Source organism: Sinohyriopsis cumingii, unplaced genomic scaffold (assembly GCF_028554795.1).
Source record: "Sinohyriopsis cumingii isolate HCF-2022 unplaced genomic scaffold, ASM2855479v2 utg000069l, whole genome shotgun sequence".
NCBI lineage: Eukaryota > Metazoa > Mollusca > Bivalvia > Unionida > Unionidae > Sinohyriopsis > Sinohyriopsis cumingii.
Window position 1 is genome coordinate 3438120 of NW_028315867.1, and position 12729 is coordinate 3450848.

Consider the following 12729-nt stretch of genomic DNA (forward strand, 5'->3'; position numbering starts at 1 on the left):
GGACGCTACGTTTCCTAGCTTGAGACAAAAGATAAGCATAATGGTCACAAAACCATTGATCTACTCTCACATCGTTTCTAGAAGAAGAACGAAGATCAAAATGAGTCACTAAATGTTCTAAGGAATAACCTAGGCTGCGATGATGCAGAAAATACACACAGTACTGTCCACACACCAAGGAATCTGTGCCTTGTAATTTCACATTATTGAATCGGGTGGTCTGAGCATTTCTTCTCATAAAGTCAATGATATCGTCTTCCAAAGGGGGCAATCCGTACGAATCGAAATATTCCACACATCCTTCTTGAGGAAAGTAGACAGCTACCCAGTGGGTTCCTGGGAGATGACTGTCGTCCGTGTTGATCACGTAAGCTAGATGGTCTTTAGGTTTGCGATGAGGGAGTTCATCTGTAGCACAGACAACAGGATTCCAAGAAGACGTATGTGAACTGTGGTTCAAAAGGTAATAAAGTTCCCAGGTATCCATTGATTTGTGTGTGTTTTTTTCTTCTTCACAGGTAATAATAAGTCGTCAATTCGATCCTGACTTTTTGCTTGAAAATGTCTGACAAATAACCGTTTCTTCGTTTCGTCTCCTCACTTTGATTCAGGAGAGCTTCGATACGATGGATCTCTTGAGTGGTTAATGGTGGACAAGAATGTTCACGCAAGTCTTTATACCACTGATGCAACACGTCTTCGTCCGAGATGAGACTCCAAGCCTCGTCCAGATACTCGTCCAGTTTTTCTTCTTGACTCAACATCAGGCATTTATCGTGTTGAATTTGACTGGGATGAGCGTTTTGACATCCATAGCAATTTTTCTTGATCAATTCCGTCATTTTTTCGACCAGGTGTTTGGCAAAACAGGAGACTAAATGGGCTTCTTGTTCTGGCCATCTCGATTTCATTATGATCACTTCTTCTTTTTCCACGGTCTCCTCACATTCCATCTTTAAAGTTTCTCCACTAGGTAAAGAGGGATAACAGTCTTCCATGGCTTCTAAAAATCTAGAATGACTTCTCAAACTGTTGATTTCTATGGTATTATCGAATTCGGCATACAGGATGACGTTCACTGTTGCTGTTAGTTCTTTTGCAAACTGAAGTTTCACACGAATCTGGCCGGATTTTATAGGGTGGAAATGTCCCTCGTCGCTGCCTTGGTCTGGAGTGAAATCGAAAGCCCACAAAGCATAGCCTCCTGCGTAATCGTCGTACGTAATGCCGTGACTGGTGTTGGTTCCTAACTGGCCGGTGGCTTCGTACAGGGACAAGTACGATCTCAAGTAATTCATCTTCTCGTCACTAAAGTCAGGTTCGAAAGGTCGGGTACACAAGGTCTTGCCATCGCGACTGACTTCGATTTTCTTCACGTTGAAGTGTTTAAAGTTGAAAGGATTTTCAGCAAAGGCTACGTTGAAGGCTGAATTCGAGACCATACCAAGGATTAAACGCTTGGGTAACTGTCCTTGAAACAGATGATCTTCAATCATAGAATGCTGTCCCTTGGGAATGGTGAACGTTTTCACTTCCACACGTTGTATGGGATACTTGGCGGTCGTTCTGCTCAACGTTTGACTGATTTCGTTACCTACTTTGGGTAACACTTCCATGCGTCGTACGTAGAGTTTGGCCTCTTCGATTTTGCTTTTAGGAATGCCAGTCTTAGTAGTATCAGCCAACAAATGGAAAGCAGTACTGCTGCGATTCAGTCTCAAGCGGACATTGACCCCGTTCAGCAAATATTTCTCTTGCAGCCACATGTCCAAATGCAAACGATCCATCAGTTCTAAACTCTTCTTATTTAAGATTTTGCTTTCTCTTTGCTCAAAGCCGGGATTGCTTCCATCCAATGTGTCGAACTTGGTCGCTTCGTCAGGTTCCCACAGCACACAGGCATTGAGATGAGTATCCTTGGCATCTATTCCGTACGTCAAGAGATTTTCCAGGTAGGCACGGTAAGGGTAAGTATCCATGCTGCTGCTGACTAGTTTGTTATTCAAGTACAAATCCACTGAGCTGAACAAGGAATGCATGAAATTGTTGACGGGAGCTATATTCTCAGTGTCTTCTACTCCACCATCATCCTTATCTAGAACTTTGACTTTCAAGTACAAGTAACTGCTATTCAGATCGATGTAATCTTCGGGCTGTCCTTTGATTTCAAACTCGATGGGAGCGGAATTGGTGAATGAGGAGACGGGGTGAAATTCCACCCACTGGGATTCTTGCATCGTCATCATGGTGGGGGGCATGGCAAACAGATCCAGTTCCGTCTTGGAACAAGCGCAAGACTCTCGGTGCATCATTTTGTTCTGTTCTTTCTCAATAATCGAAAACGTGTAAGTCTCGAACGGTTCTTCTTTTCTTGGCCTTTCTAGCTTGAAGTCTGGTGAAAGGGTGTTTTCTTCGTTGTCTCTTTCTGCCTTGTCCTTGCTGAATGCCTGACTCGGTAGCGTGCAGGGCATTTATAGGTGTGTCTCAGCGGCCCAAAAGGTCTTTACCCGTTTGCAGCAAGACATTTTTGCCAGCCCTCATGAAGGCTTCTTTAGGGTTTTGTTTGTCGATGATGACATTTTGGAGAAATTCTTTGCCTTGCGTCAGTGCCGCATCTTTCAAAGCGTGCAATCCGCGTGTCACCATCGGTTTCAACACCGGGGCCACCGAACGAAAGGCCGATTTTAACATGTCTCCTAAACCGTGTCCTCGTTGTCGAGCCACCCCTTGGTACACTGGATACATAACTTACGAGTCGTGAGAAAACCGTTTTCGAAAATGGAGTTTCACCGTGACTTTTCCTTTGGTGAATGGAATATTTTGTCCCAGATCTCCTTTTATAGCAATGTTGACCGTGCCCAAATACGACTTGCTGACCGGCAAATAATGAGGATGTACAAATTCGCGGTGGACGTGGTAAGTGTTTCCACCTTCCTCGTCATTGGTCGTGGTACTGTCCACTTTGAAAGGAATGACACGCAGTAACGGCACAGAGGTGTGTCCCACCACGTTGTACTCCACCACATCGGAGTACACAAACATCAAATTCAGTCCTTGGTTCAGTTCTACTGGGGAACGAAAATACTGGGCAAAAGTCTCGTTGTTGTAAATGATTGGTAATTCGTTTTTTTCTTTTTCTACTTTCTTCCTCAGCTCCATGTCTCCGCCCAACATGTCAAACAATTCAGGACAAAATACAATGGACACGATTTTACTCGGCTCAAATTTCATCAAGAAACGACGAGCTGCTTTGTGGTACTCCATGGTGACCTTTTTTTGGGCAAGCTCCAACGCTTTCAGAAACACGACATTAAACCTGGAGCTTATGGTGCTGACCAAATGTTGACCACTAAAATAATAGCCTGGGGGAATCAACAACTGGTAGGTCCACGTTCGAGTTATTTCATTATAGGTTTTCTTGTCATATTTGACATTATTCAAGTGCTTTTGCACTTGCTCGTCATGAACTTTCAGCGAAAAAAATTTTGATTGGGAAGGACATTGAGGACTTGGGTCGGGTGAATCATTTCTACTAAAGCCACTTCCCAATGGGCTTTGTGATCTAAGGGGATGGCCTGAGGTAATTTGGCCGTGTAACAGCACAGCGTGTTATTGGGAAACACCTCCATGGAACTATCGCTGGGTAAGGTTAAGTAAAATTGGTTTTGGTGACTCATAATTCCAGAGTTCTGTGGCTGTCCAAGGGGTTACTGGACGTCAGAGGTGTGTCTCCGCCCAAAATGGGGTTCTGGTTGTGGTTGTTGTTGGAGTGGTGACTGGCACTGGCACTGGACACAAGGTTCCCGTTGGAAGAGAATTTCAGGGAGGGATTGGGAAGCAGGTAACCGATGCAACTGCTCAATAAAATGGTCCACAATTGTTTGTCTCCTTGTTGCAAACTCAAATTGGCGATGGCTGCCCCGATGACACAATACACCATGAAGATTTGGCAGAAAAAGACGATTTGCGTTTTAGGCACACATTCTCCACACCACACCCACAAGGGTTGTTTTTGTAAATCTTGCACAGAAGAACTAGGTGAAGGAGGAGTGGTCGACGTAGCTGCGTCTGCTGTGTGAAAGGGCATGATGGTCACTTCTTTTTATAGTCGATGACTTGCGAAGCGTCGATCCAAGAATCAGAACTGGGTGGATATCCTTTCCAACGTACTTTCACTTCTTTGACACATCATTTGCCCACTTTACGGGTTCTGCGTTCGAGAATGCTTTCGATGTCGTACACGTCATCTTCTTTTTTGGTGACACGTTGTAACTCGGGCAAATAAAACGTTCCTTTGAGCACTTCTCCGTTCATGTCCTCCAATTTATAGACGGCAGGATGACGACCATGCACTCGTCCAGTGACGCGAAACAATTCGGTCGTCCAGTTAGGTAAGTAACCTTTGTCGAAAGTGCGTTTGGTTTTGCCAATGCGCACCCAATCTCCTATGGTCAACTCTCCACTTTTCTTGGGGACAGCCCTCATCGGGGACGTACCAAACAAGCGCTCAAACACTAACACTTCATTCTCGGGAGTCACGTCTTGCGGGGCACGTCCGATGCTTCGATGGTAAGATTGGTTGTACGCTTGCACCAGGTGTGGTAAGATGTCGATGTACTTCAGAGTGTGGTGATGCGTAAAATATTTCCACATGCATTCTTTCAAAGTGCGTTGAAAACGTTCCACAATGCTGGCTTTGGTTTCGGGATTCTCGGTGGTAAAAAAATGAGTGTCACGTTTCTTTAATTCTTTTTGGAAAGCTTGGTTCAGAAATTTGGTGCCTTTGTCCATTTGCCATCGAAGAGGGTGACGACCGCTTTGTTCCAACACCCGTTGCAGGGCTCTCACTAACTCGCTGCTGGATTTGAAAGTCAAGGGCACGACCCAGGCAAATTTGGAAAAGACGTCGATGACACAAAACAAATATTTGTAGCCACGATTGTAGCTGGCCAAATGAGAGACATCGGCTAAATCGGCTTGCCATTGATGATCGATGCCTTCCACTCGGGTGCGACTTCTGGCAAACTTGCGTCGAATGGGTTTATGTAAAGTGTAGGTAGCTTGTTCTTGTAACCATCATTGCACTTGAGGTAAACGGAGACTTCTCAGTCGCGTTTTGGCAGCACGATACAATTTTTGAACTCCTGCGTAACCTGCAGGATGCGAGGGATCATAGTAAATGCTAGCTAAGACTTTTTCCATTTTTGGTGTGTTTGTGTGTTAATAAGACACCCACTCTTGGAGGATGCTACTCTTTTTCTCTTGGGGTATTTTCTTGGATTGCAATGCTTTGCGTGTGCGACCGGCAATAGGTGTTGAAGAGGAGGATGTCTGAGCGGGGGATATTGGTTCTTGTTTCACTTCTGTCTTCACTTTCTTTTTCTCTTGTGATGAAGAAGGGGTGGCCATCATCTTTTTAATCCATCCAATTCTGGAGGTAGGTGGTGTTGTTAACTTGCGTACTTTTTCTGGTGGAGTTTGAAACCCTTCTTCTTCTTCTTTTCCTTTTTCTGTCTTGGTCACTGGTACTGGTGGTACTGGTACTGGTACTGGTGATGGTGCTGGACTTTTCATCAAGGTCTTAAAATCTTTCAGAGTGGGTAAAGCTGTTTCGTCTAAAGCTTTCTGGTGAAAGAGTTGCAGTCGTTGCAAGAGTTGACTGTACTTTTGCGATTTTTCTGTTTCGGACAAATCTTGGCGATCCATCAAGGACTGCAATTCGTGTTGTAACTGGGACATCTCGTTCAAATGGGGATTGGGAGGTAAATGTGGGGTGCGTTGTTCTTGCCACCGATGGTATTCCATCCATCGTTTGTAAGGCACTAAAGCTAGTTTTCGTCCTTCCATGGGGTTGTCAGGGGTTGATTCTGAGATCTTGGGACTTCCGAGGGCCTTTTTATCTTGCTCCCACCAGTCCTCCCAACATGGTTCCCAAGACTCCTTTCAGTATGGGGCCTAACAAGAGAGGCAAAATGCCTCCACGTTGCACTAACATCTTCTTCTTTTGACGAATGGGAATTTTCTTTCGAACCATTTGGCGAAGAACATGACGATGTTTGCTTAAGCATTGTTTCTGGTGTTTGGACAAAGGGATCGTGCCTTTCAAGACGTTCAAACAACATTCGCACACGGTATCGATGACCTCTTTGGAGGCCGATTGAATGAGTTTTTTTCGTAGAGGTGAAAAAAATGAATGTCACGTTTCTTTAATTCTTTGGACAGGACAGATAACATGTCCCCATGTTTGACTAAATGTGGTGGTAGTCCTTTTCTTTTCTTTCCTTGGGGTTTTCTGGAGGGTGACATCTTTGAGTCTTCAGGAGCACCAAAAAAACACTGATACCCCCGACTTGGTCACACACCTTTTTTATACTGGAACGCATCGCCACTGATTGTCTTTACGTCGTATCAGTTTGAGGACAGGCATGACACGTCGTGCAGGGGTTCGCAACGGACTAAATCGAGCCAGTTCTTGCTTGGACAAATCCAGTAAACTTTGTAACATGCCCGATCTTTTATGGACTTTGATTTTGGGAGAAGGTACTTTGTGAGCAGCAGCCACTGCCGCTAAATTGGAGGGTCCTGCCACTGGGGAAGTTCTTTTTGGGGTCATCAACGGAGATGTTCTTGGTGTGATCAACGTCTCCAAGTACTCTTCAGTTCTTGGTGTCATCAACGGAGAAGTGGATGAACGTGAGGCTGCCGGTGACCGTGTCACTGCCGTGGCAGGTCGTGGTTTGCGAGTGTAAAGTTGCGTCCTGGCCGAAGTGCCTCTCTTGTGACTAGAATTTTTCTGTGGACTTTTCTTTTTCTGGGGACTTTTTCTCTGTTTCTTTTTCTGGGGGCTTCTTTTCTTTTTCCGGGGTGGTGTCTGGTAAGAGGAGGGTCCCGCCACTGGAGAAGTTCTCCTTGGGGACCTGGTCTTTTTCTTTTTCTTCTTGGGGCTTCGTTGGACTTTTTTCTTGGGGATAACTTTGGGGGCATTAGGATCCCATCTTAAGAGTGAGTGAATGATGACCCCTCCTAGAGAACTGCTCCCTCCAGGTTTCAAAATGATTTGTTTTTTGGTTTGAGTGTCAATGCGGGGATCGGCCAGTTGGACCAAAGCGACTTTGTTTCGATCGAAAAAGCGTTTGGTTTGATGAGGAATCTGAATGATTCCTTGGAGTATTTGACGTGCCGTCACCGTGAACCATCGTAAGACTTCTTTGAGACTAGCTTCTAAGACACGAGCTCGTGTTTGTGGATTTTTTTCTCGACTGATGCCATACAAGGCACGAATCAATTTGACGGGAAGATGTGACTGAAGGGACGTCATGTTGACCCTGTGTGAGACAGACGAAAAGGGTCTGAGGTTTTTATAGATTTTTTTTGTGGAGTGAAATTAAGTCGAGGACGGAGACGTGTACAGGACAGGCCCTCCCTCTTGGCACCAGTGGTGAAACAAGTGGGTACGAAATCGCAAATCCTCGGGGGTCGTAGGTTTCAAATCGACGAGTAAATAGGCGTGTGGAGTTTGAGTGGCATCGTCGTACGCCTGAGTCAGCCAAGGCGTTCCTAACTGTTTGGCTAAGACTTGCACTTGCGATTTATCTCGAGGGCTTTTAAACAAGACCACGTAATGCGCATTGAGACTGATGGTGCGATGGGCTTTACTTTGTTGAAAAAAATTTTGGGTGATGTAAACGACACTGGCATTACGGTGATGCCCTTTGCGCGTGAACCACAGTTTAATTTCTTCTTCGTCTTCTCCTAACATGTCCTCGAAAATGACCAAATGGGTTTGACAGGAGTCAGAGACGATGCCATCGTCTTCTTTAGGAATGCCTTCCACAAACATGATGGAATCGCCTTGACTTTCTCGCAAGAGGCTGTATGCCGATTGCCACTCTTTGTAACACCACACGATCCGTTGAGGTGGCCGATCGATCAAATGATGTTTATGTTCGATCAAACGTTTGACGAATTCGGTTTTGCCTGAACCACTAGGTCCAGCAATGAGCATGTTAAAGGGATGGCGAAGATACAAAGCCTCCCACTTGGCACGATCTAAGTGTTCGTCGATGACTTTGTCAGTAGAGGAAGAGGGAGCAGAGACAGCAGAGGTAGCCATAGTGTGAGAAATGTCACTTGTGACACGAAAACAAACAAGACAAGAGTTTATATACTTTTTTCAGAACACGTTTATTGAATGTTTTTTTTCAAACATGAATACGAAAGACAAAAATACATAAAAGCCAAAGGCTTAAGTACAAGAATTAAAGGCACATGATAACCATTAACGTGGAATAAACACAAGTGTCTGTACAACAACATGTTTTGGGTAATGTTCTAGCCAGTTCTATAGTAGGGGGTAAGGTCACACAAGTGTCCTCCCGAAAGGGTCTTTCAGGCCTGTCCTGGGTGACGGGTTCTTCTGGCACCGTCACTAACACGGGTTGAAAAGTAACTTTTTTCCTTGAACAACTCTCGTGCATACTGGGCCACTTCTTGGGTCCAAGCCTCAAAATCCCATTCTTTCCAGGCACGGACATCTGTCCAATGGGGATGTAAGTCGCAAGCTACACACACATCGTCATACACGTCTTGGGTAGCTAAAAGTTGACGAATCTTTTTTTCCCGTAGAGGTCGAGAAGTATCCAGATGAAACCGCAAAGCTTTGAGCAAAAGGAGTTTTTCGTGACCATTTAAGGCCATTGAGGTGGTAAGTACTGATCGTAAAGAGTCCACAAAGAATCGGCTGGTAATCGAAATCCCAGAAAACAAGTCACTAAGACACACACCACTTGTCGTCCCAAATTGAATGGATACAGTTCTTGTAATAATCGATGGTAATGATCCACGGTTTGAATATGGTCATTGAGTTCCTTCCACGGAATCTGTTCAATGACATGTGACATAAGTCGTGGCATGGCAGCCTGTTTTTATATTCTCTTTTTTTCGGATGCAATACACGTACTTTCTAGCCAGAGATCTTCGTTCTCCAGTAGGGAATTTAAATGTTACATACTGTAACCGAAACGTCAGAGTTCGTTTAGAAGTTTCGTCTTCCGCTAAGCAGATTCCACGTAACAAATGTTGGTAATCCTTTAACTCGTCTTCCTCAATACGTTGCAGTAAGTGAATGTCGAAGTAGCCGAAATTATGAACATGTACATTATTGGCGACCTCAAAGTTTTGAACAATGTCTGACCACTGAAACAATTTCTGATGAATCAGTTTTCTTATACCATTCAGGTACCAGTGGTTAAAGATCTGGTGACGTAACGGATGCAATTGTTCTTTACGTTTGACTTGTATTTTCACCAGCTCTCGGTAAATCCTTTCTCTCAACTCCTCAGGCAAGCCCAAAATGTTCTCTTGTAAAGTATCCATAAGTATATACACTGTTTTTGGAATCGTTGGGTGGTGGCCAATAGCCTCGTTTAACTTTGTGCCTGATGTAATATCCACTCATAATCAGTCTTCTTGTACTTTGGAACAGAGCATAATTTAAAAACGGTTGAATAACTTTGAGTTTACGTTTCACTTGTATTTTGATCAGTTCTCGGTAAATGCGTTCTCTCAACTCCACAGGCAAAGCACGAATGTTCTCTAGCAAAGTATCCATGAATAGGTCATACTAAATCCTCTTTGGTCTGACACAAGACATGTACTGTTTGCACAGACATGGTTTCAATTCATTGTCGAATCTAAATCGTTTAGTTACTAATTTACACGTTACAATTCATTCAGAAGTTTCCTCTTTCACCAAGTTGACATTGCGTACAAGATGTTGGTAATTCGTTAACTCTTCCTCTGGAATTCGATGCAGTACGTTTACAATGTAGTAGATAGAATCGTCAATACCAAACCATTCCTTTTTAAAACCAGGGGGTCGTTGATCAATGTCTGTCCAATGGAACACTTTCAACTCAATCAGTCCTTGTATAGCCTGAAGGTACCAGTGGTTCAAACACCGGTGACGTAACGGATGCAATTGTTCTTTACGTTTCACTTGTATTTTCACCAGCTCTCGGTAAATGTGTTCTCTCAACTCCACAGGCAAAGCACGAATGTTCTTGTGTAAAGTATCCATGAACAGATTATGGTAAGTTACTTCAATGTCTCGGTCCCACTAAGGGTAAGTAATGACAATTCGGTGACCATCGAGCATGTTCTACGTAGGCCGAATCTTGCGGTTCCCAGTAATGAAGTGACACACCGCAACTGAAGCACTTGACTTTATCTTCTTCCGCCAAGTAGAAAAATCCGGCTCTGGCTAATTCTTCGGGGGTTGATCCTCCCAGATACTTAGGCCATTTTCCTTTGAACGATTGAAGACGATTTTCAAAGTCGCAGTATTCCGACAAACGCACAGGGAACGAATATTCGTCTTTCACAGGTTCGTTTCGATGAGGGTTGAGTGACATGGGCAGGAGTTTGCTCAGGGCTGGATGACATCCGTAGGGGGGTAGACGTGAAGGTGAACATTCCCCTTTAAAACGAAACCCAGTAAAATGTCCAAGAGGACGAGCGGCATCACTTTTGCATCCCTCAGGTTTGACACGCACAGCATCACTTTCCATGATGGGGCAGTGAGAACAAAGTTCCCATGATGCTTTACAGCATCGCTCAGGTCACAACGTACAGCATCGTACCCATCGCAAGGCTCACAATCGCATTCCACTTCCGAAGCCTCACACTTGAATTGTGCCTTTCTAAAAAACTTGTTCTGTGTTTCTCTGAAAGTATTCATCTTGTTCGCTTGGTCTTGGTAGTCACAATGAACTATCGATCTTGACAATAGCTCCCTTTTTATACTAGTCGCAATGCAGTCTCCAGCTTGTACATCTTTCCTTTTTTACGTTTTTTATGTCTTGTTCTGGAAGGTACCGTCTCTAAGGTACCGTCAACATTTTACCGTAGTGTGATGGGTGGAAAGGCCATAGAAAGGTAAGGGCAGTGCGGAGACCATCGAGTATGTTCCAGAATAGCTGAATCTTTATAGATACATAGATCCATTCGTAACTTCAGTCCGCAAGCGAAACACTGTACCTCGTATCCCAATCCTGACTCAGGTCCCAAGTAGACAAATCCTGTTCTAGCTAAAACATGCGAAGAAGGTAATCCTTCCCTATCCGTAGGCCATTTCTGAAACGTGTCCAATCGACAGGCACAATCACAATAGTCAGGTAAGAAGACTGGAAAATGGTAGGGTTTGAACTTGGAGTTCTCATTGGGTTTCTCACTCGATTCTTGCTGTGGCGAAGTCATCCTTCTAGCGTGTGACTATCCTCTTACAACCAATGTTTTATACCAACGTGTCCATACAGTAAGGTGAAATGATTGGGAAGTCGCACTCGCTTCTGGTACACGATTTGATAGACTTTTTCCAAGGGCCGACTGACGATGTGGTGAGTGGGTAAACGTACCATCTTGTTCGGTTGGTGAGTGGTCACTTTAAAGTTTCCATCCTCTCCCGATTGCAAGGCTTCTTTCAATACCCCAAAGTTGACCACTCGACTGGTACGATAATTCAGAGTCAGTCTTTTCACTTTGCACATCGTGTGCACTTCTCCTTGTTTGTCCCGGTATTCGTAGCCGTAATTTTTGGGACCGCCACTGATGAAACTTAGAATCTTGTCGTCGGGATGCTCGTCTGTCCAGGCTCCTAAACGGTCTCCTTCGATGTTAGGGTGCTGTTGACTCGGGTGATGAATGTAAATGCAACTGTCCGTGTCAAAGTACAGGACGCGTTCCCCTAACAGTTCTAAAGCTTCATACAATTTTAAGCGAGCATGGGCTGTCACGTAAGCCGCAATGATGACATTTCCAAAAGGGTCGTCTTGTACGAAGTCCAGATCTTCTTCGTAATTGACCAAGATCAAATCCTCTCGAACGACGTCCACGTGTTTCATGTATTTGGTTTTGTCATGAATCATCTGGAAGTAGCGGGAAGGTTCTGTCAAATATTCCGTCTTGGGTAAACACGGGCGTTGTGCCATTTTACCCCACAAGCAATTTAACATCACTTTGGCAAACGATCGCCTGCCTTCGTTTTTCTCGATGTGGTCTAAAGAGATGCCTTCTTGTTCATAGTATTTCTCTTTGAATTGTATTTGGTCTTCGGGAGTGTGACACCAGGACGGATAGCCGCTGGCTTCTTGCTTCAGTTTCAAAAAGGCATCCACGTAGTCGGCGAAAATACCTTTCTGCGTGGGGTCACCCTTGTGGTATTGTTGTGTCTTGGGAAAGTGGCAAATTTCGTACACTTCTAACAGTTGGTATCCCATGTCCAGAGCTTTGAACAATTCTACGCTGACCCAGGTTCCCGTCAAGGCACGTTCTTCCTGGGTGTGATGGCAAGGCTGGTCTTGGTTGCACGTTTCGGCACAAGTACGGCACAATGGAAACATCAGTTTGCCTTGACAATGGTGAGGTAAGACGGGATGGTATAGGTTCGTGGGAGGCAAAACTTTGCACTTGATTAAGCCTTCGTATTGTCGAATGTTTTTCAGGTCGATGTGTTCCGTCAGCAGTTGTGGGTGCCCTACAGGAAAGCGACAATATTTGCACACGTAGGGATACAGCGAACACACGTCCAAGTATTTGATTTCTTCTCCTTTCTCTTCGTCGGCTTGGTACAGCAAACAGGTGGCATTGGTCCTTCCTCCGTACAAACTATCCCTCGGGTTTAGCGGGTCCATGAACTGGTGACTTTCCACGAGACGTTTAAACTCGGGATCG